Source organism: Rattus norvegicus, chromosome 2, assembly GCF_021556685.1.
Source record: "Rattus norvegicus strain SHRSP/BbbUtx chromosome 2, alternate assembly SHRSP_T2T, whole genome shotgun sequence".
Classification (NCBI taxonomy): domain Eukaryota; kingdom Metazoa; phylum Chordata; class Mammalia; order Rodentia; family Muridae; genus Rattus; species Rattus norvegicus.
Window position 1 is genome coordinate 199,969,256 of NC_141535.1, and position 24,606 is coordinate 199,993,861.

General features: G+C 39.5%; 1 long non-coding RNA gene across 1 annotated transcript; it reads right to left on the reverse strand.

Moving 5' to 3' along the window:
* Nucleotides 1-1,060: 1,060 nt before the first annotated feature.
* LOC147996492 (uncharacterized) lies at nt 1,061-24,115 on the reverse strand. Its single transcript, XR_015672443.1, has 3 exons — nt 24,005-24,115; nt 13,792-13,841; nt 1,061-3,544 (listed from the first exon to the last, which is right to left on the reverse strand). It is a non-coding gene; the product is annotated as an uncharacterized LOC147996492 (long non-coding RNA).
* Between the last annotated feature and the right edge of the window lie 491 nt (nt 24,116-24,606).

The window sequence follows — 24,606 nt, forward strand, 5'->3', positions numbered from 1 at the left end:
TTTAACTTTGGTACCTGGTATCTGTCTAGGAAATTGTCCATTTCCTGCAGATTTTCAAGTTTTGTTGAATATAGGCTTTTGTAGTAGGATCTGGTGATTTTTTGAATTTCCTGATTCTGTTGTTATGTCTACCTTTTCATTTCTGGTTTTGTTAATTTGTACACACTCTCTGTGTCCTCTCGTTAGTCTGGCTAAGGGTTTATCTATCTTGTTGATTTTCTCAAAGAACCAGCTTTTGGTTCTATTGATTCTTTGAATAGTTCTTTTTGTTTCTACTTAATTGATTTCAGCTCTGAGTTTGATTATTTCCTGCCTTCTACTCCTCCTGGGTGTATTTGCTTCTTTTTGTTCTAGAGCTTTTAGGTGTGCTGTTAAGCTGATGATGTATGCTCTTTCCTGTTTCTTTCTGCAGGCACTCAGAGCTATGAATTTTCCTCTTAGCACAGCTTTCATTGTGTCCCATAAGTTTGGGTATGTTGTACCTTCATTTTCATTAAATTCTAAGAAGTGTTTAATTTCTTTTTTTATTTCTTTCTTGACCAGGTTATCATTGAGTAGAGCATTGTTCAACTTCCACGTGTATGTGGGCTTTCTTCTCTTGTTTTTGTTGAAGAACAGTTTTAGGCCGTGGTGGTCTGATAGGATGCATGCGATTATTTCTACCTTTCTGTCTGTTGAGGCCTGTTTTGTGCCTGATTATATGGTCAATTTTGGAGAAAGTACCATGAGGTGGTGAGAAGAAGGTATATCCTTTTGTTTTAGGATAGAATGTTCTATAAATATCTGTTAAATCCATTTGGTTCATGACTTCTCTTAGTTTGTCTATGTCTCTGTTTAATTTCTGTTTCCATGATCTGTCCATTGATGAGAGTGGGGTGTTGAAATCTCCTACTATTATTGTGTGAGGTGCAGTGTGTGCTTCGAGCTTTAGTAAGGTTTCTTTTATGTATGTACATGCTCTTGTATTTGGAGCATATATATTTAGGATTGAGAGTTCATCTTGGTGAGTTTTTCCTTTGATGAATGTGAAGTGTCCTTCTTTATCTTTTTTGAGACTTTTAGTTGAAAATCGATTTTATTCGATATTAGAATGGCTACTCCAGCTGGCTTCTTCAGACCATTTGCTTGGAAAGTTGTTTTCTAGTCTTTTACTCTGAGATAGTGTTTGTCTTTGTCTCTGAGGTGTGTTTCCTGTAGGTAGCAAAATGCTGGGTCCTCATTACATATCCCATTTGTTAATCTGAGTCTTCTTATTGGGGAATTGAATCCATTGATATTGAGAGATATTAAGGAATAGTGATTGTTGCTTCCATTATCTTTGTATTTGGAGTTGAGATTATGTTTGTGTACTTGTTTTCCCTTTGTTTTGTTGCAAAATAATTAGTTTCTTGCTTTTTCTAGGGTGTAGCTTATCTCCTTGTGTTGGACTTTACCATTTATTATCCTTTGTATGGCTGGATTTGTAGAAAGATATTGTGTAAATTTGGTTTTGTCATGGAATATCTTGGTTTCTCCATCTATGTTAATTGAGAGTTTTGCTGGATACAGTAACATGGGCTGGCATTTGTGTTCTCTTAGGGTCTGTATGACATCTGTCAAGGATCTTCTGGCTTTCATAGTTTCTGGCGAAAAGTCTGGTGTGATTCTGATAGGTCTGCCTTCATATGTTACTTGGCCTTTTTCCCTTACTGCTTTTAATATTCTTTCTTTATTTTGTGCATTTGGTGTTTTGACAATTATGTGACGGGAGGTGTTTCTTTTCTGGTCCAATCTATTTGGAGTTCTGTAGGCTTCTTGTATGCCTATGGGTATCTCTTTTTTTAGGTTAGGGAAGTTTTCTTCTATGATTTTGTTGAACATATTTACTGGTCCTTTGAGCTGGGAGTCTTCACTCTCTTCTATACCTATTATCCTTAGGTTTGATCTTCTCATTGAGTCCTGGATTTCCTGTATGTTTTGGGCCAGTAACTTTTTCCGTTTTACATTATCTTTGACAGTTGTGTCAATGATTTCTATGGAATCTTCTGCTCCTGAGATTCTCTCTTCTTTCTCTTGTATTTTGTTGGTGATGCTTGTATGTAAGGCTCCTTGTCTCTTCCTTTGGTTTTCTAAATCCAGGGTTGTCTCTCTTTGTGCTTTCTTTATTGTTTGTATTTCCATTTTCAATTCCTTCATCTGTTTGATTGTGTTTTCCTGTAATTCTTTCAGGGATTTTGTGTTTCCTCTCTAAGGGCTTCTACTTGTTTACTTGTGTTTTCCTGCATTTCTTTAAGGGAGTTTTTTGTCCTTTTAAAATTCAACATCATCATGATCAAATATGATTTTAAATCTAGCTCTTGCTTTTCTAGTGTGTTTGCATATTCAGTGTTTGCTTTGGTGGGAGAATTGGGCTCTGATGATGCCATGTAGTCTTGGTTTCTGTTGCTTGGGTTCCTGCACTTGCCTCTCGCCATCAGGCTGTCTCTGGTGTTACTTTGTTCTGCTATTTCTGACAGTGGCTTGGCCGTCCTATAGGCCTGTGTGTCAGGAGTGCTGTAGACCTGTTTTCCTGTTTTCTTTCAGCCAGTTATTGGAACAGAGTGTTCTGCTTTCAGGCATGTAGTAATTCCTGTCCACTGGTTTTCAGCTGTTCCTGTGGGTGTGTGTCCTGAGTCCACCAGGCAGGTTACTTGCAGCAGAAAAGTTGGTCTTACCTCTGGTCTCGGTCCTGAAGTTGCTCCTTGGGGCTGGGTTTCAGCTCTCTGTGAGGGCAGCAACCAGAAGGGCCTGCCCCTACTTCTGGGTCCCTGTGTGCAGGGGGCCCTGATGGCACTAGGTGTTTTCCTCTAGAGTCAGAAAGGTGGGCAGAGAGTAGTCTCCTCTGGTTTCCCAGCCATGTCTGCCCCTCTGGAGATCTAGCTCTCCCTCCCATGAGATTTGGGTGCAGGGAGCTGTTTGACCCGGTCCATTCAGATCTGGGTGCAGTCTGGACTGCAGTGCTCCTGCAGCTTGACTGCCCCCTATCTTCCTGTTCCCAGAGGCCCTATACAGTTTCCTTGTGGGCCATGGATGTGCGCAAAGGTGGGCAGAAGTGGTGGTCTCTCCTGCCCTGTAGTCTCAGGACTGCCCACACGTCTGGGAGATGAGCTCTCTCTCCCATGGGTTTGGGAGCAGCAGCTGTGTGCAGGGATTAGCAAGGTTCCTCCTCCCTTTTTTGATTTCTTACTTCTGAGTTCAGGTTGAGGTTTACCAGTCTCCAGTCATCCTTCTCACTGCTCTGGTTGCTTCTGCACTGCTCCATCCTTCAACCTGAATGGCAGTAGTGGGTGGGAGTTGGCTGCTGGCTGCTGGTGAGTAAGGCCGATTCATGCCAAGTGGCCTTTACTTCCTAGTGGGTTGCCTTCTTCCTTTGCATTATGGTTCCCGTTGCTGAGAAAATGACTAAGTCTCTTAAATCCTGCCTCCATTTGTAAGGCAAAGGAATGAGAGCAGAGGCATTATGAAGCCTTCTTACTTCAATAAGCCAGCAAGACACCCAATTGTCAGTTCTCTGAACTCTGAAATCCTATAGAAAATAACATAATTGTCAAATTCCTATGATCTCATAGAATACATTTTTCCGTTCTCATCCCCTGTTCTTATTCTTCTTCCTTAGACATGAATTTCATGTCTACCCTGTGCTAGAGACTGCACTGGAAATAAAATCCCTATGGCAGTATCTTGTGTGGCTTATAACGTGTTTAGTAAAGCAAACTTGTGAACAGAGAACAGTGTATTGCCCCAGGAATGGAATAAGAAGCCCACAAGAATCAAAGGAGCTCTAAGATCGTTCTTGGGGGCCCTGGACGAAGCTGGGTAGAGTGAGTGATTCATGCAGCATACCTCAGGGGAGAAATAGTTACCCATCAAACACACAGAAGAGTACAAGGATTCATCGAGATCAAGGACCAAGGGTAGGAAAGCCTGGAATGTAATCTAAGAGAAACTATTTTGGGATATCCAAATAGTTGTGACTGCAGCTTACAACACAAAAAGGTGTCCCTTGTGATGAAGAACCATTACCTGTAACTATTTTAACAACAAAAACCCAAGACAATAATTGAAGACAATAGAGGAAAATAGCAAGGAAACAAGTTGTCTTAGGTAATTTACATCAAGGCCTATAAACATGCATACAATTTGCCACTATTGATCTAAAAATGGAAACTTCATATGTCCCAACCTTACATGACCAAATATCTCCCACTCTGTTCTTAAAACTTTGCATTGAGAACAGAATGATTTTAACCATTAAATTATTTTATTTAAACTACTTTGCTTTTAGGGTAATCATGTGCTTTTTATTTCTTTTAAGCAGGCAATATGGCTTCCTAGTGGATTTGTGTGCTTATATTGGCATTAAAATTAGCTGGACTTTCCTGAAAAGGTGGCAGTAGCACATAGCTGTGATTGAAGAGCAGATTGCGGACTATGAAGCTAAGGTCCAAGCATAGCTGTTAGGTAACAGACGACTGAATCATGCACAGCCGCAGTCTCCGGTTATGCCGTAGATGAAATGACCAGGCTCTGCTCACTCTTCTGTTCTTTGCTTATTTGTCATCCTGAGTAACTGTGCTTCATGACAACTTCACATTCAAAAACGCTATCAGCCCGTCATTGCACACTTTCAGTGCGAGCACTCAGGAAGCATAGGCAGGCAGATCTCAAAGATTTTGAGGCCAGCCTGGCCTACATAGAAAATTCCAGACTAGCCAGGGTTGTATAGTGAAACCCTGTCTCAAAAAACAAACAAACAAACAAACAAACAAAATAAGAAACAGTTGTTTCTTAAAAACCTGTTCATTGAAACAAAAAGAAGAAAACATTAAATTCCAGAAGATAATGGGGAAAACAAAAAGAAAAGCAGGAATCATTTGTAGTGGAAGGAAGTGGAGATTAATTGATTAATAATAGTAAGCAGTGTTTCTTTAAACCAAAACAGAATGCAGAATTCTTTTTCTCTTTCGTGGCAGAGAGCTAACTAGGCTCTTACGCAATCTCTGACCTAGACGTTGGGAGCTGTACATATTGTCACTGTGGATAAAAACGGAATCATCTTTTATGTTTTACCTGCCCTCCTCACATACACCCACTGTCTTCCACCTTTACAAACTTGAATTTTTCTTGGTAGCTATGAAAAATGAGACTTTAGAATCAGCCTGAAATTATATCTGTGCCTACCACCATGAAAGGGAGTCTGCAACAAGAGTGCTTGCTAGCTGTCAGTTAGGATACAACATCACACGCACGCACGCATGCACGCACGCACGCACGCGCACACACACACACACACACACACACACACACACACACACACACCTGTATTGCTGACATGATCTTACAACAACTCGTTAAGAACTGATAGGCAAAGAAAGTTAGATGTTCAAGACTCCTTAAAATATTTAAAAGTATAAACTTTTTATCCAACACAAAAATATCAGATACAGGAAGCTTAGCTTGAAGTCTAGACAGACAGACAGACATGGAAAGAGATAGACATATTTCAAGAGGACTTTTTCCCCAGAAATTCCAACATGATTTAAAAAATAAGCAGATTGAAAAACAGAAGTAAATGAGGGAGATCCAGCCAGCCTGTGTTGTTCGACTCTCACACTGGGTGAAGTTACATAAGTCATTTTCACTTCTTTACTCTCTCAGGGATAAAATGAGGGACTGAGTTTGATGAATCAAAAAGCAGTCTGCAGGCTCCTGGCCTCTGGAGGACCTTGGGGACCTGTTACAAAGCAGGTAGCTGGGCACATCTCATAGCAAGTGAATCAGCATCCACTCGGGTGACTCCTGATGAACCACAGTGAAAGTTTGCGTCTCAAGCTTAAAGTATGCTTCACACTTGTACATTTAGAGTCTTGCTTTGAGATTGGGATTAATTTAAATGAAAGCTAAGGTAAAAAAGAAATCTAGTCCTCATATTCTTGGATAATGGATAGAATCTCTGACTTTAAAAAGCTGTATGTAAATTTCTATATATTAGAACTAAGTGGGATATAAGTTTGGTTCCCTGAAAGATTAGTTAGAATAAAGGCCAAGGACTTTGAGATCATATTTTTAAGGCAGAAAGAAATCAGGCATTTGCCTCATAATACAGTTAATTTGTAGCTATGCTCACTGAGGCCCAGTTTCTAGAACATATGCATTAGCTATAAGCTGCCATAATCTCTCCTAGAAATTTATTCCTATACTAGTAAATACCAGGTCCCTGAAAATGACCAGAGAATCCAGGCAGGAGGTATAAGACGCTCTTTGAACACTTCATTCTGGCTGAGGTTTTCAAAATCACTCTGTGGTTATCAGATTTTCTTCATCAGCATTAAATAATTCGTGAATGCAAAATGCCTTTGCAGTTATTTCACTGTCTGTGGACTTCCGCTCAGGCCAGACACTCCAAAGCATTTCACACTCAAGCGTGATGGCTGTGTTTAACATATGCACATTTATAAATATATTGTCCCTTTTGAAATTAAAGGTGTTGTAAAACGTATATACACAGGGGTCAACGACCCAGAGTTCATGCTCTTGGTGCAAGGCTTTGTAGAGGTACAGCCCCAGTTAGCTGGTTTCACCCTTCTCAGCCCCGTTTTTCTCAGCTGCTAAATAGAAACAATGGGAATGAGGTGGAGAATCCTGTGAGACTGTCGTGAGGATTAAATGTGACATTTAGTTTTTTTTTTTTAAAGATGCTTTACAAGTTTTTGCTATGGTTTGTGTGACACATTATGCCACCAAAACTTCTACTGATGCTGACCTTAATCCTGACATGTATTAATTTTCTTAACAAACATTTTAGGTCATCTATTATACAAACAATGCACCAATTACTCTGAAAAATAGATTCAGAAGATCAGATATAATCTCTCTATTAAAGAATTCATATTTTACTTGAGGACAAACATCACACAGTGTAAGCATGAAACTTACTGAGAATAAATGTTCTAAGATTGGGATTATTTCCCTGAAGCCTATGGGACAGCGGGTTATCTGTTCTAGGGTTAGAAGGCAAATCTCAGAGGGAGCTCACCAGGAACCAGGGCAAATTCAGAGGAGCTGATGAAGGCAAACCGAAGGAGGCTACTGTAGGTGAACTTCAGAATGGTTCCAACTATAGACTATGTTAGAACATGTGTGACCCCCATTTGAAAAATTACATAAGCAAATAGAACCATGCTCCTTGAATTTCCCAGTGAAAAGGTGGAAAGGTAACCAGAAGATAATATAGGTCAAATAAAGTTCCCAGGAGAATCCCCACTATTCCTGGTACAGCTAAGGTCACTGGACAGAGAATGCTAGAACCAGCTAACCAAGGCTGTACCAGCCTCTGGAAGGCATGGGCCAAGAATTTGAACTCTGATCTTCTATACGTTCCAATATACTAGATAACATTTCACAATAACTCTGATTTAAACACATGGAAATACATTTTATAAATGTTCACATAAATTATCTTATAGATTTTATGGAAGTAATATTCTTTTTTAAAAAATTAGATGCTAGAACAATGAGATGATGCTGAGATTTCTCATAAAAATTGTTTACAAGCCACTACCTAAAGACTATACATGGACTGACCCTGGACTCTGACCTCATAGGTAGCAATGAATATCCTAGTAAGAGCACCAGTGGAAGGGGAAGCCCTGGGTCCTGCTAAGACTGAACGTGATTGTTGGGGGGAGGGCGGCAATGGGGGGAGGATGGGGAGGGGAACACCCATACAGAAGGGGAGGGGGAGGGATTAGGGGGATGTTGGCCCGGAAACCGGGAAAGGGAATAACACTCGAAATGTGAATAAGAAATACTCAAGTTTAAAAAAAAATAAATAAAAAAATTGTTTACAGGAGCTACAACCCTAGAAAGCTCCCAGGAGTGCACAAGGGTGAGCCTGGCTAAGGCTCCTAAGGATGGGGGATACGGAGTCTGAAATGGGTATTTCTTGTAAGTAGGCAAAACTTCCAATGGAAGGATTGGGACACCAAGAGAGCCACAGAACCACATTTTTTCCTGCCTGAAAGAGGTGCAGGGGTAAAAGATGGAGCAGAAATTGAGGCAATGGGCAACCAATGACTGACCCAGGTTGAGATCCATGCCACGAGAAAGAGATCACTCCAGACACTATTAATGATACTCTGCTACTTGTAGACTTGCAGATATGAACCTAGCATAACTGTCATCAGAGATGCTTCAGCTAGCAACCAAAAAAAAAAAAAAGTCAAATTCAGAGGCTCACAGCCAAATATTGTGGAAAGCATAGGGGAATACTGGGAAAGAGGGTGATGAAAGTTTGAAGAATTCAGGGGACAAGGACACTACAAGAAAATCTACAATATCAACTACTTTGGGCCCATAGGGGTTGACAGAGTTTGAACCACCAGCATACATGGGGTAGGCTACATATGTAACAGTTGTGAGGCTGGGTCTTCTGTAATACTCTTAATGGCAGGAACAGAGGCTGTCTCTGATTCCATTGTCTGCCTTTGGGTCTCTTTCTTGTAGTTGGGCTGCCTAGTCTAGCCTCAGTAGAAGAGACTACTCTTACTGCAGCTTCATATATGAAGGCTGGTTGATACCCATGGAGGCCTCTTCTTTTCTGAGGAGAAAAGTAGGAATGGATAATGAAGGAAGGAGAGGTGAGAGGGTGGGACTGGGACAAGAGGAGGGAGGGGAAGCTGCAATTGGGATGCAAAGTAAGTAACTAATTAACAATAAAAATTCCTTTCCTTAAAAAATACTTTGCAGAAAAAATTATTTTAAGTTGAATACCCCCTTTTGCTCTTCCCCCTTTTCTGAGACAGAATTTCTTGGCTTAGCTATGGCTGTCTTGGAACTCCCTGTCTAGTTAGGGATGGTCTTGAACTCAGAGATCTGCCTGCCTCTTCCTCCCAACTTCTGGAATTAAAGGCATGCTGCACCACTACCTGGCCAAATATTCTTTTTAAGAGAATGACAATAAAACCAGTCTCATGTAAGTCCTAATATTTTCACTTTTAATCAACTGTTCGAAATACACAAAACTGTCACTCATTTAACTGAATGCGATCTGAACGCATTGTGTATGAGGTGTTCTGGGAAGCTGATGTTTATCGATGGGTGAGATGCAATCAACTAAGGGAGCTCACAGCACAGGTGGGGAGCAAAGGATAGGAACAACATCATAGCAAATGACATTATATTTTCAAAAGAAATACATATGCAAGTGAGAGAAGCAGAAAAGGATAACAGGATTTGGAGTGAATTGCAGAAGGAAATGTGTGTTTAGAGTGGACATCACAGAGAGGAATGCACTGTGCAAAGGCTTATTGCAGAACAAAGCCTGGGCCTATGGAGAAAGGAATGCTCTTCTGGAGGAGACCAGGAGACAAGAGTCCACAAGTCAGTGTGGATAGAGCTGAAGGGACTCATGTTAAAAATTGGTGGAAATTTATAGAAAATCACATTTCAGATTCATGCTTATATTGTTCTTTTAAGCATAGTCAAATTTGGGCCTTGAGTGTGTATCATGTAGCCTTCTGGAAGACAACATTTTCCTTTAAGGAAAATTACATATTTCTGAATCTCATTTGAAATTATATATTTCAAAATCTCATATATACACATATAGATTTATATGCAGACAGAGACACATGTGTGCAGGCACAAGCATAAATAAGCACAAACCATGAAAAATAGCATTTTTAAAAAAATTTGTAATATTGGCTGGTATTATTGAGCTTATTAAAATCTGGAGATTTCATTTTTTTGCAAGTTTTGGGTTTATTTTTTTCCTCTCGTTTTAGTTTTTAATCTGTCCTATTATCATTAGCCATCATGGATTTTAAAGCCATCTATAAGATGCACACAAAATATGACTTCTACCAAAAGAACAGCAGAAATAAATTAGATCGAATTGGGGATAAAGCTGAAAATGCACATCCTTGTGATCATGAGAGACAACTGATTACATCTGTGAGATTGTAAACCGTCCTAGGAGTACGAAGACAACATAGCCATATGGTGGTTCGTCCCTGAAATCTCAGCCCTTAGGAGAGCGAAGGGGAAGACTGAGAGCCAAAGTTACCTGGGCTTACAGTGAGGTCCTGTCTAAAACAACAAAGTATAATTTTCATTGTGGTATGAATATAATCAAACTTTTCTTGGACTCCTTCCAAAGTAAACATGGAATGGTAGAGCAATATTTTTACCACATTCCTGTAATAGACACAAATAATAAGAGAAACTATTTCATGTGGACAGAGTTCAATTTATAATTTCCTTTGATTGCCTTGAGCATCTCTGGAAAAGGCATTGGATGCACACAAAGTATCTGTCTGAGAAGAAAAGAATCACATTTTCTTATTTACAGTGTCATAGAAGCTTGGGTTTACAAGCTCAGCAAATTAAAACTCTACTCTTTGTTTCATAGATGTAAATTCAGACCAAGTTAACGTGGGCAGGGCTTCTCATTTTATTAGATGTCTTTATTAGGAAGCCTGAGAATGAGAGCCTATGGTTTGGAACCCAGCTCCTGTTCAGTGTGCTCCAGAGAAAAATCAACAATAAACCACACTTTCGGTTTTGGATGAGTTGCTATTATTGCAAGCAAATGTAAAAGAATATCTAGAAATGGCACATAAATATAAAAAACATTATCATATCAGTTCTTGGTAAACCCACTGAGCTCTGTCTCTCGAGTGCTGAAGTTAAAGGCACGTGCCTGGACTTTATTTGCTTGTTTATTTATTTACTTATTTATATTTGTTTAGTTTTCAAAGACAGGGTCTCATTTAGCCCACGCTTGTCTAGAAATGGCTCTGAATCCAAGAATGACCTTGAACCTCCAATCCTTCCTTTTTCGTCTCTCAAATGCCCGAGTTACAGTTGCACACCATAATATTCAGTTTCTGCCATGCCAGGAATAGAACCTGGGCCCTCGAGCACTGTAGGAAAGTTCGACATTGGTGGTGTGCACCGTTCTGGAGTCGCTCTTCATCATATATACTGGGGCAAGTTCTCTTGTTAGAACCTGGAGTTTGTCTGGTCAGCTAACCTTGACAACTTGCTCCTGAGATGTTCTGTGTCTACTTCCTACGAGCATGGATTACAAGAAGGTAACCGTCTCTGCTGGGTATTCGTGTGAGTGCTAAGAGTTCAGACTCCTGTCCCCATGCTTCCATAATAAGCAGTTGGCCCACTATGCCATCTTCTCAGCCCCGTGGTCGCTTTTTTAATATATAAAGATAATTGCTACTAATTAATAATACTATTTTAACAGTGTCAGTTTTTAAAAATGCTATCTGTCGCTTGGAGAGATGGATTAGAGCATTTTGCTGGTTTTGCAGAGGATATAAGTTTATTTCCCAGAACCCACATTGGGTGACTCACACATATGGTTCTAATTCTTGGGGAATCTAGAACTTAAATCAAGGAATCTAGCCACCATGGGCAACTCCATTCATGTGCACATACCTCTACAGACAAACATAAAAGTAAATAAAATAAAATGATGTAAACAAATATTGAAAATGTATTACTGAGATTGAAAACAAAAGAATATTCACATTTTATATTAATATCAGCATTCATATCAATAAGTATTGTTCTCAACTTGATAAACACTCTTTTTGGCTTTTATTTCCATTACTGGCTTGATTTCTTCTTCTGCCATAGATTAATATTGCAAATGAAAGGATCAAAGCAACTTTCACCCTCTGCTGTAGTTTCTGATAAACTTAATTTGTCACCACTATATTCTTCAAGGTGTGGGAAGGAAGATGTGCATCACAAGTGATTAAAATAGTATTGAGAAGGAAAGGAGGTGGGTGCGATCGCTCCACATTTGGAATAACACTGTGCACTTCCTTTCTTTCCTGAAGTACACACATGTTGTTAAGGTTTTAATGGCCTTAAAATATGCTAGAACTGCTGCTGAGAAGAGAGTCTAACGAGGGAGGCTTCTTACAGGTGACATAAATTTCCAGAGGCAGAAGACTTTGATATGACCTCCAAGTTTCTTACTTAATAGCCATGATAACTGATTTCAATCTCCCTGACCTTGAGGAGATAATTCACAGTTAAAACTCATACAGTTACTGGAAGGGCTAAATGTACTTGGAAGGGGCAGCAGAGCCAGCTCTTTTCAACAGGGTCCTTGGGAACAGCGTGCTCCTGAGTAAGCGTTATTTTACTCTATTTGGTCCAGGAATGGGGTATGGAAATCTCTATAGGGTTCCCTCTCTTTGATGGTTGAAGTGCTCAGTAAATACTTTATAGGTCTCTAGCCGGAAAACAGAAGAAGAAATAGAAGAAACACAACCAGAAGAGTAAGGCTAAGTACCTAAGTGGTAGTCAGTAAAACTGGTCCACACTGCTTCAGAGAAACCCTGAAGAAGTTCCCAAAGAAGATATCAGTAGACATAGCATAACACAGTTTGAGCGCTCCAACAATTTGAGCGCTCCTCTTTCTCCTTAGTGACCTCAAGTGAAGCTGGATCCTTGGGTGTGACACTGAAATAGTTTCAGGATAAGACAAATGGAAGAAAATCAATGTGTTTATTGTGTTTAGTTAGAATTAAGTACCAAATTCTAAGACATGAGTGTAAGCTTCTTAAGAATCAAGACAGATAGACAGACAGACACACACACACTATCTATCTATCTATCTATCTATCTATCTATCTATCTATCTATCTATCATTTATCTATCTATCTATCATTTATTATCTATCTATCTATCTATCTATCTATCTATCATCTATCTATCTACCTACCTACCTATATATCTATCTTATGGATTTCCATAAGTTTTAAAGATTGAGCAAAGTTTAAACTTCAAATTTAATTTTTAAAAGGTAAGGGAAGGACTGAAGGAGCTGAAGGAGATTGCAACTCCATAAGAGGAACAACAATATAAACTAACCCAGACCCCTCAGAGCTCCCAGAGAATAAGCCACCAACCAAAGAGCACACATGGACTGGTCCATGGCCAACACATAAGTAGCAGAGGACTGCCTTGTCTGGCCTCAGTGGGAAATGATGAACTTAATCTTGTAGAAACTTGGCACACTAGAGAAGGGGGATGCTGGTGGAGAGGTGGGGGTGGGTAGGTGGGGAGAGCACCCCCTCAGAAGCAAAAGGGAGTGGGGAGGGGGTTAAGAACTCAGAAAGGAGGGACCTGGAAGAGGACAAATTTAGAATGTAAATAAATAAAATATTTTAATAAAATTTGCCTATGAAAATGTTGTTTCACATAAACATGTCAGGCGAACCGATAATAGTCTGCTTAATTATGAGACCGATCGCTTTGTATTGTGCATATCTGGCCCTATAAATGCATTAAACATTTCACAAGCTTTACATCTAATTATAATATTAGAATAAAAATATTCCATATATTATTTTTAAAGAAGTATTACTGAACCTTTTCTTTTTTAAATTGTCAATCTTGAAGCTGAAATGATATCTTCATAGTTAAGAGTACCAATGCTCTTCCAGGGGATCAGGGTTCAGTTCCCGGCACTCTCATGATAGCTAAGAACTGACTGTAACTCCAGTTCCAGAGAATCTGACCCCTTCTTCTGGCTTCCATCAATACTGTGTGCACATGGTGCTCAGAGGTACGCGCTGATGAAACACTCATTCACATAAATAAAACATCCACAAAATTTTTTTCTTTTAAAATTGGCCATCTTAAGGTATTCATCTTCATCGTTCTTCAATTGTAATGACTTCCTGAAAGCCATTCCTTTGCAACAATGCACAAGGGTCCTCTAGCTGCTGTAGTCTTACCTTACTTTAGGACATTTCTTTTCATTAGGGGTCCATGCCAGGAAGATGTCCTGCAAAGGAAAACATCTCATAAAACTGGTAAAATTTTGCAATTCGAAGTAACTTCTGAGGGGGTGACTTTCAACATTCGCCATTAAGATTCAGATCCCAAAGTGCATTCTGCCTGTCCTATGTGTTCCCACCACCCATTCTTCACTTCTGTTCTATCATCAGAATTCTCACTGAGAGCATTTCACATCCTTAAGAAAAAAATGTATATAAACCTTCCACGAGATATCCTTAATGGAAAGAATCTGCTTCCCTCATCCCTATTCTCCTTCCCATTAAATACAGAGATGACCTCAGGTGCTAGGTCAGCCATCCTAAATTCCCTTGGAAGAATTCAAGAATGACATGGAAGGCTGAAAAATAATGAGAAACAACCCTGTCTTCCTGGTGTAAAAGGCCACCACATCAGCTCACAGCTGCTGTGTTCACATGGTGACATGAAGTTATTTGTTGCAGTTGGACAAATGTAGCTTACAAAAGACAACTTCTCTGACATCAGTCCCAAATTTGAATGAATTGACCAAATCCATCACCTCCCATGTTAATTATGCCACACCGTGTCTCCATTACTACTACTACTACTACTACTACTACTACTAATAATAATAATAATAATAATAATAATAATAATAATAATTTGGGAGCTGGGAGATGATTCAGTGGTTAATGTGCTTGAGTGCTGGAGTTTGGATGTCTTTACATGAAAGTTAGGAGGAGATTGAAACTTAGAGCTAAGTGCTCAGGAGACAGAAGCAGGCGGTCCTTAGCTGGCTGGCCAGACTAGAGGAGACAGTGAGCCCTGGTTTCAAGAGAGAGGTGCTGCCTCCATTTAGTCCAGAGCAAGCCGACTCCAAAGTCCTTGAGCCTTCACTCATGTGGGCACACAAATAGAAGCAGAGCTGCACACAAATGTGTACATGCACGTGAGCATGCATGCATCTATACCACAAATACATGAAGAAAATAAAAGAAAGAACAATTACACTCAAACTTCTGGATTCATTTTTGTGTTTGGACTTCCTAATACACACTGCAGTACAATGCGTTCTTCTTACTCTCCATATTCTCTTTAATTAATTTCTTTTTATCTAGTTCTTATTCTTTAGTAAAGTTGTATGATAATGAAAGGGAAAACTAATAATAGCTTTTTGTAGTGACCTAATTCTAGACTCTGAATTAAAAAAAAACTGATTAAAGCAATAGTTTAGTCAGTTAAGTGTTTGTGATGCAAGCATGAGGACCTACGTTCAGTTGATGTCCTGGGAGAGAAAAAGCCACAAACGGTGACATATGACTTGTATCCAAATGCTGGAGGCACAAAGACAGTTGAGCTACCCAGCCTAGACTCCTTTTCAAGCTCCAGGACAAAATAAAGAAGTAATATGGGTCACCCCTAAGTCAAGATACTCAAGGTTGACCTCTGACTTCCATGAGCACAGTGCATAATGACCTTTACACACACACACACACACACACACACACACACACACACACACACACACACTAGTGTGCATACAAATATAGAATTATACATGAACAGTTGTACAGCATAGCTTTAACCATAGCACCCACTGCCAATGTCCAGATTTCTATTACCCTACTTTCTCTTACTAAGGGATTCATTTGATCAGATTCATCCAGCATATGTTAAGGAGAAATACTGGGAAGGTATGAGCAGAAAGAAGCCAGCTAAAGTGTAACCTCCAAAGCCAGATATGTCTGTCTTTAAACCTTGCCACCAACACTACCCCAATTCTTTTGGTTTATATCTTTGGCAATCCTCACCCCGTATCTGTGAATTGGGGTAATGACATCTAGTTCATAAGCCACAGTTCGTGGACTTCATTCCTGGTGTGTACTCAATAAATGCTGACTGCTAGTTGCTTCAAGAATATTTTATTGTAAAACCACAAGTGCATGAAAAATTTGACTCTCGCTAGTGAATAGTTAGCAATTGTTGAAACTGAGGATATTTCTGGCCCTGCTGACAGAGTTGAAGCATTCACCTACTTTTGAGTTATGCTCATTTGACCCTCTATGGAGCCAGACAATTACATAGAAATAAATATTTAGGAAAACACGCCTCTGCATTGGTATATGGGCTGTTTTGCTATTATTATCAACTGAACACCACGATATGATAGCATTTTCATACTACTTATATTGTATTAACAGTTATCAGGGATTGGGAGATAGTATAAAGTATATGAAAAGGTGTTTACAGGGCTTTAAATAATACATACATATATATTATATATATTATATGTATATATATGGAAGTTGGGTGTTCATAGGGGTATCTACAACCCTATTACATAGATACCCAGAGCCAACTGAACAATAGGATTCCTGATGAACCAAACAGCAGCCTTCAGCACTGAGAGGCTGCAGTTCTAGCATCTTCTGCTTTCCATTTCTTCTCTCCACCCAGTTGCCTTTCAGTTGAATTTGGAGAAACCTGCCCGGCTGCTTGGCTGTGGAAAGAATGCCTTGGAGTTAGCTGATAGTTAGACTGGCAATCGTGCACGCCTGCACTCCTGGGCCGTGGTGGGCAGCGGCAGTAGAATCGCTTCAAGTTCCACATCAGCTTGGTCTACACCACGAATTCCAGACTAAGTAAGGATCTACTGCGAGGTTCTCATAAAACTACAACCAAAAGTTGTAGGTCCTTTGAGTTAGGGAAACCACAGCCCAGCCCATTCAGGTACTGATTAAATGGAACCAAAAGCCTCTACGATCTTTCCATTGATTAGAGGTACTGACAAGGAAATGAGGCCAAACGGTGTACCCTGAGAGCTCCCTATGTACCTTGTCACCACCAGACATGGTGGCATTACACAATACCAAACTTAACAGCTTCATGTTTGACCAAAAAAGGCTCTCCTGCAGTGTCACTTGCCCTGCCCTGACTGCCCTGTGCTGTGCTGAACGATGGTGTCACACCTCACTGAATCTGGCCCTGTCTGTCTGCAAAGCTCTGCCCTTATGGTTCGAAGAATGTTACCCCTTTGAACTAAAGGAGTCTCTTTCGTCTTTCTGCAAAGTGCACTGCGATGGTTGTGCTCCAAGGATCCTTATTATTGCAAATCCCATAATTCTACCCTCCTTAAGTGTCCAAAGATAAATCTTACTAAGCTTTTTAAAAGCTTAATAAGGCATTCTCCAAAAGAAATGTTCACATTACGGTTGACTCATCATTGTAGATCCTTTGAAAAGTCAAGGATACCCAAAGAATAAATACGTATACAATTTGGGCTAGGAAGTAAGGAATAAGGTACTTGTCATTTTCTATTAATATTGGGTTTGGGTTGTTTTTTCATTAAACGCCTTCTTAAAACTAAATACTCTTATCGGTGTATTTTATTTTTAAAATTCTGATTATCTAACAGAACACAAATGAAACAATTGAGAATGCATGCTGTGTCTAAAGAAGAAAGATACTCAACAGACACAATTGAGTCCCACAGGAGACACAGTTACAGATGTTCTAGCACTGAAGGAGGCTTGAGTACAGACGATTATTAACGTCACTCGGTTTTAGTCTTCCTGAGCTGGCTAGATAACCAACACAACAATATCTAACCCTCATTGTCCTTCATTTGTAGCACTTTTCAAGTTCAAAGAGGTGAGTCTCATAGTAATGTGGAATGTGGAGGGAGGGAGAGGGAGGGACGGGGGGGGGGGGAGAGAGAGAGAGAGAGAGAGAGAGAGAGAGAGAGAGAGAGAGAGAGAGAGAGAGAGAGATCATCTTTGTTTTCTTTGGTACCATAACTTGCAACATTTTTCCTCTTCTGAAGAAAAAAAAGTCAATTCAGGCAGAGCTTATGTGATTGCACTGAGGCTGAACTAGAATAGCCTTCAAGTACCCCAAAACTCTTTCCAGTTAGCAGACACAGTTGCCTTAGTCATAATGGGAAATCTCCTTTCTGGGACACCAAGCAAAGTTGCATTTGGTTGGGACTTATTATCTCTACTTGTTACTTTGTGTATGAATATGAACAATAAGAGCTGCATTCTTTACTTTCCTCTTTATTATCACCAGGGCTAGGCTTCTATAAAGCACGTTGGAATTTTCCATTTGCTTAAGTTGCTAATAGCACAATTTTGGAAGAGACTGGGAATTAAACATGTAAATGATATATGCAGAGGACATTTTCTCAGTGACTCAGTAGTCTATACAGACAGGTTCCTGAGGGAATGAACGGGCTTTTAGGTACGGTGGCAGAGGCGCACAGGTCCCAGCTTTTGAGGCAGATGTTCTGTGAAAACATAACTTGGTTCATTTCCCTGCAGTTTCTTGAAAAGTACTATTTATGATATATTCCGGCTAACTCATTTTATAGACCCTTTTTTCAATGTAAAGTCTACATGTTGGTTCTATATTTTATTGGCAACTGGACCTCTGTGGCACAGGGTACAGTTGCCATGCATATGAGGTTTCCAGTAGACTCTCCCGTGTTGTGAATTCCAGGCAAGAATATATGACTCAGCTATCCCTACAAGTGGGATTGTGGATTCCCTACCTCCCTTCCAAATGCTGCAACAAATCAACTCCACACACGTGTTTTGAGTATATTTTTCCTGCAAGGGCACAGTCAGTGTAGAATGGTTTTTGGGGTCACTTGACTTATTGACAACTAATTTGAATTCTTTCTAGTTTTCTTCCAAGTTTTGATTTAATTACACATCTTTCTTTCTTTCTTTCTTTCTTTCTTTCTTTCTTTCTTTCTTTCTTCCTTCCTTCCTTCCTTCCTTCCTTCCTTCCGTCTTTCTTTTTTCTTTCTTTCTTCTTTTTTTACATTCCAGACTTTTAACACCGATGGTGGGGCTAGGAGGCAACACCTTAGGTGTATGAGCCAATGGAAAGGTAAAAGAGTCAGTAACTTTTCCTCTTGCTAATCTGTCATTCCTGCATGTGCTATGGAAGGCTTCCACATACCACTCACTCACATAGTTTTTATATGTACATAGGCGCTCACATTGGTGCTGGCCTTCTAAAATCATTGCTTTTATTTTTTATTTTAATAATGAAGCCAAATAATAATAAAACTAAGATTTAAGCTTCTCTTAACAACCGCCTCTACCAGCAACATAGAGTGAGACTTTATACTATACTAAGTGTAGTTCTAAGCCTTTTATTAATATCTTCACGCTTAAATATCCTAGAAGCCCACGCAGGGGGAGGCTAAGTTGAGACAACTTGAGCATGGCCTTGCTACCTCCCTATGGGTAAGGACCCACTTCCCTCATAGCTACTATTAGGAGTAATTGTAATTTGTCCCCATTTCAAATGTAGAAATGGAATGGGAGAAGCTACAATGGCAGCCTAGATTTCAGTTGTCTTCTGAAAGGAAATGTCATGATTTGTCCCCAGCTCCCCACTTCTGCCACCATGACAACCACAGACAGTTATGTTTTTCACCAAACCACTGAAACAATGTTCAATTCTCTTCATGTGTTCTTTTGTCTAAGCTCCTGCCATTATGACAGCCAGGGTGAGCATATGTAATTATAGATGAGATTTCACTTAACAACCCTTGGGGTTCTGACTTGCTCTGTGTGTGAAAACAGAATCTTCAACATGACCTGTCAGGTTAGGAATACCCTGGCCACCTGTCTCCCCAGTCAGACTGACCTTTTAACCTTTTGCCTCTTAGTTTATCTAATAGAGAAAGAAAGGAAAGAAATGAGGACATTATGTTACCTGAGTCACTTTCCAAAGAGCCGCCTAGTACAGATATAATTGACTCCTTGGTTCGCACCACACACTACCTGATTCAGACTGTCCCTTCTAAATGTGCACATTTGCCCCTACAGCTATGAACTGGTGACTTGAGACAGGAAATGCAGTTTTGTAAGCTTTAGTTTTATAAGAGTCGGTTAAGTTCCAAGCCTATCTTGCCTACAAACTAGCAATGCTATTCTATAGAAGTATTATAGCTCTTCATTTGACAAAATAAAAATACATGATTTAACATTTGCTAAAATAATAATGATAGATATCTACTTACTTATTCAGCAGCAGGTATATGGTCAGCATTCGTGTGTCATCTTTCCTGCCATATTTATTAGGTACTTACTTTTAAAGTTCCCAATGTTCAAATTAAAATATGAGTCCCGTGTTCATTCCAGTGAGGAAAAAATATTTCTAGTTGAGGTAAATGACTATCCTAGAATCTAAAGGGAAAGCCATGTTTTCATGCCTTGTTCAATTTCTTTCACAAGAGCAGCACACTCACCCGAGAGTCAGTGACCAATTTTGGACTATTTCTTGCCCCGTATTCTATACTTTGAAAAGACAACAACAAAACAGAACTGCTTTCTAACTACAGATTTGATGTTGGGTGTCAGCCTTGGAAAATTCTCCCAAGACAATATGACAGCCCCAGCTTTTAACTGAGTTATATTTTGTTATATTCTCTGGGATCAAATCTCTGAGAGCCACCATTCTGCTCTGCTCGTCGAATGCTTTCTATTGTTTGAGTAGCTGATAAAAAAAATCAAAAGAAACATGTACATGGTTCAAAATCCCCCAAGTGTAGAGTCCGTGTGCAATGTGATCACTTAGTGCTCTTGAGTACACAGAAGTGATGGTTGTACATCGTGTGACAGCCTTCTTTCTTCTCATGCCACACTGGCATTGAGCTTTATAATGTGTGTCTAAATCTCTGTTTGGCTTCTTTTGTTTTGAGAAGCTTAAGAAGATTCCACATGTTTAAAAAGATCAGAACTTGGGTTATTAATATTTGAGCAACTGCAAAAAAATTAAGCTAAGATTTCAGGCAGCATCGTTGATTCATTTCCATCTCTTGCTTTTGTTGTTTCACACTTCTGGGAATATTTGGCTGGGCTCTCTTTGAAAGAATTATTAAAAAGTGTTTTTATTGTCTACAGTGATTTTTAATATTAGGTCAGCAAATGAAGGGATTAAAATACATGTTTTATTGAAAACATAATGTTTTGTAGATTCAAAGGGATTCTTGAATACAAAGGGAAAGCTCTTAAAGATGCAGAAGTTTGGAGCTATGAATTAATATAAGCAAGGCATATAATTGTATACTGTTTATATAGTTGGTATTCTCAGTGTGAATTGTAACCAGGGAAACAGCGTCTAAGTCTTTCTTTCCACCTATTGGCCTACTTGTTCCTTAACATTGTTTCCACCAAGCTGTCCTTCAACTAAATATTATAGAACATGTAACGAATCATGCTGCAAAAGAAATGTTAGTATGTAGTTAAAAATAAAGCAAATAGACTTCAATATGTGTAATATGTTGTAAAAATCAATTAGGTATTTTCTTTTATACTGTTCGTTTGTTGGTTTGTTATTTGGAGTCACAGTTTCAATGTGCAGACCTAGCTTGCCTGAAATTCACTATGTAGACCAGACTGGTCTGAAACTCACAGATATCTTCTGCCTCTACCTGCTGAATGGTGGAATTAAAGCTACATACCACCACTTGTGTCTTATTTACATTTTTTCAATGAGCTTGATATACTAAGATGTTTCCAAATATCAAAGAAGTTGAACAACTAGTACAGCCCAACTCTATTGATCAGAAGCAGCATGCAACAGGCTTCTGTTTGATGTTGTGGGATATTACCAATTACATATGCAGTTGCTCATTACAATATGACACCAATATCTACAAAGTTCACACTCAAGAGCCAGGCAATTGAATTAAAACAAACAAGCAAACAGAACTCAAAAAGTAAAACCTCTAATTCCTCCACAAACAAAAAATCCAAGAAACTTGCAAAGCAAAATCATAATGTCTTAGTTAACTTTACCGTTCTGTCTTGGTCTGTTCTCTGGTATATGTGACAGGCAACACATTGCAAATACTTGATAGTATCAATATAATAATTTAATGAACCAAATATCTATATAGTAAAAATGGCAATCACAAGAGTGAGAACAGTTGTAAATATTCAGCCTAGGAAACCCAAATACTTTGCTTCCCATGTTAAGATATTGTTTTTGTATTGCAATTGAGGTCAGCCTTTTGTGATGATGCTATCAGCCCTGGCTTGGAGGAATCACATCCAGTGAGCTACACATCATACCAATGGCCTTGTCACTAGTCTGCTCTGGTTGCTTGTGTAAAAGGAATGTCTCAGATGATGTGCAGACACTAGGCTTTATGAAATATATTGCCTCCTGTCTGCCCCTAATTGAGTACTTTATTTCTTTCTATTTTTCTACTATGGTTGTTCGATCTTATTCTGATGTCGTGTGAGCACTCCTCTTCCTAGAGCAGAGGGCTAGGCATGGTGGTACAAATCTTTAATTCGTGTACTCCACTCAGGAGGCAGAGGCAGGTGAATCTCTGTGAGTTTAAGGCCAGTTTGGTCTACAGAATGAGTTCCAGGACAGCCAGAGTTACACTGAGAAACTGTCACACACACACACAACAACAACAACAAAAGACAAAACAGAAATACAGAAAGAAAGAAAGAAAGAAAGAAAGAAAGGAAGGAAGGAAGAAAGAAAGAAGGAGGAAGAAAAGAAAGGAAGAAAGAAAAAAGAAAGAAAGAAAATACAGAAAGATAAAAAGAAAGAAAGCCTTGTAAGTGTATGAGTCTCACCAAGTTGGACTTTTTTGAAATCATGCTCTGGCCTGTCATTGATATGCCTCAATCATTTGGGGTGACTGAATGTTCATATGTGTCACTTTCGAAAAAGTGAGCCAAGTAGTGCCTTGCTTGTTGATATCATTAGGATGATGTCATCTAGGATTGTAGGTTCAGATCCTTTTTCTTGGGCAATGCAAAAATGAAAAAACAGGAAAAGCAAGATTTCAACTCAGGAAGACTTTGGTGAAAGTGAAAGCACACACACACGGGGGGGGGGAGAGACAGAGAGAGAGAGAGAGAGAGAGAGAGAGAGAGAGAGAGAGAGCAGATAGGTAGGTAGATAGATACATAGAAAGATACATAGATAGATAAAGACAGAGCTCTCTGATGAGGAAGAAGAATCAGGAAGTCACTATCTTACATTTCTAAATGATAAGCACATTAGTTGGCCTAGACCCTCTTTTCACTGACCTATCAGGGGTATCTGTGACTGGTATTCCTTCAATTTTGCCAGCCCCAAAAATAGCATATTTTATTGGGTCAAGAATTTAATCTTTGAGACTGGATTGAGGGCTTAGTGTTTAAGTATGCTAATCTACCAGAGGACCCATATTTGATTCTTTTGTATTTATTTATTTTTATTGGATATTTTACGTATTTACATTTCAAACATTGTCCCCTTTCCCTCCTCTCCCATCCTCTCTCTCCCCCTCTCCCCGCTTCTGTGAAGATGTTCTCAGTCTTACCCACCCATTTTCACCTCAACACCCTGGTGTTTCTCTACACTGGGGAAATGAGCCTTCACAGGACCAAGGGCTTTTCCTCCTATTGATGCTGGACAATGCCATCCTCTGCTACATATGTGTCTGGAGCCATAGGTCTGTCCATGTGTACTCATTGGTTGGTGGTTTAGTTCCTGGGAGCTCTGGGGGATCTGGTTGGTTTATACTGTTGTTGTTCTTATGAGGTTGCAAACCCCTTCAGTCCTTTCTCTAACTCCTCCATTAGGGTTTCTGTGCTCAGTCTGCTGCTTAGCTGCAAGCATCCTCATCTGTATCAGTAAGGTTCTGGCAGAGCCTGACATTCATATCAGGCTTCTGTCAGCAAGCACTTCTTGGCATTAGCAATAGTGACTGAGTTTGGTGGCTGTGTATGGGATGAATCCCCAAGTGGGGCAGTATCTAGAAGGCCTTTTCTTCAGTCCCTGCTCCACTCTTTGTCCCTGTATTTTCTTCTGCGAGTATTTTGTTCCCCTGTTTAAGAAGGACTGAAGCATCCCGACTTTGGTCTCCCTTCTTGAGCTTCATATGGTCTGTGAATTGTTTTTTGGGTATTCTGAACACTTGGGTTAATATCCACTTATCAGTGAGTGCATACCAAATGTGTTCTTTTGTGACTGGATTACCTCACTCAGGATGGTATTTTTTAGTTTCATCCATTTGCCTAAGAATTCCTTAACACTGATATCAGGGAGTATACAATACATTAGAACAAGGACAGGATGGAAAACCTTTTCCTGGGTCCCACAAATAGATAAACCCTTAAAAATCCACACACAACCACTCCACCTAGGATGCTGAGGACCTACCTGTGGCCAGGGTTTGGGATGATCTGAGGACTTCTAATTCAGAGAGGCATTGGTGTGCATGCCGAAGTCTGAGGACTCAACTTGTCTCAGTCTTCTACTGTTGACAAATCTAGTTAAATCATATCTAGCTACCTGTTTGCATATCTATAAATGGATCTGGCCCTCTGTTTCCTGCTTCAGATTGTTTCAGCTTACTTCACAGCTGAACTCAGTAGTTTCACTACCAAACCTGACACCAGCAACAGCTCCTTCCTGGCATTGGTCTGGTTTGTTTTCTTATTGATACAGTCTACAGTTCTCAGCCCATACAGTTCTCAGCCCATTTCTGAAACCTCTAGAACTCTGCTGCCACTGTTTAACTTGTATTAATTTTATAACCCATACATAGTATGCATACATGCATATAGAAACATATTTACTATTTGCTATGTGACAATGACATAACACTTCATATTAGTAATTATGTCATACCACCACAACCAAAACAGGTGGTTTCTATATAAAATTGCTATTATTAAAAGTGTTAAATCTAGATAATGAATCATTAAAAAATTATAAAAATGTAGAAAGATAGAAACTTATCTTTGTTTCTGGCATAGTGT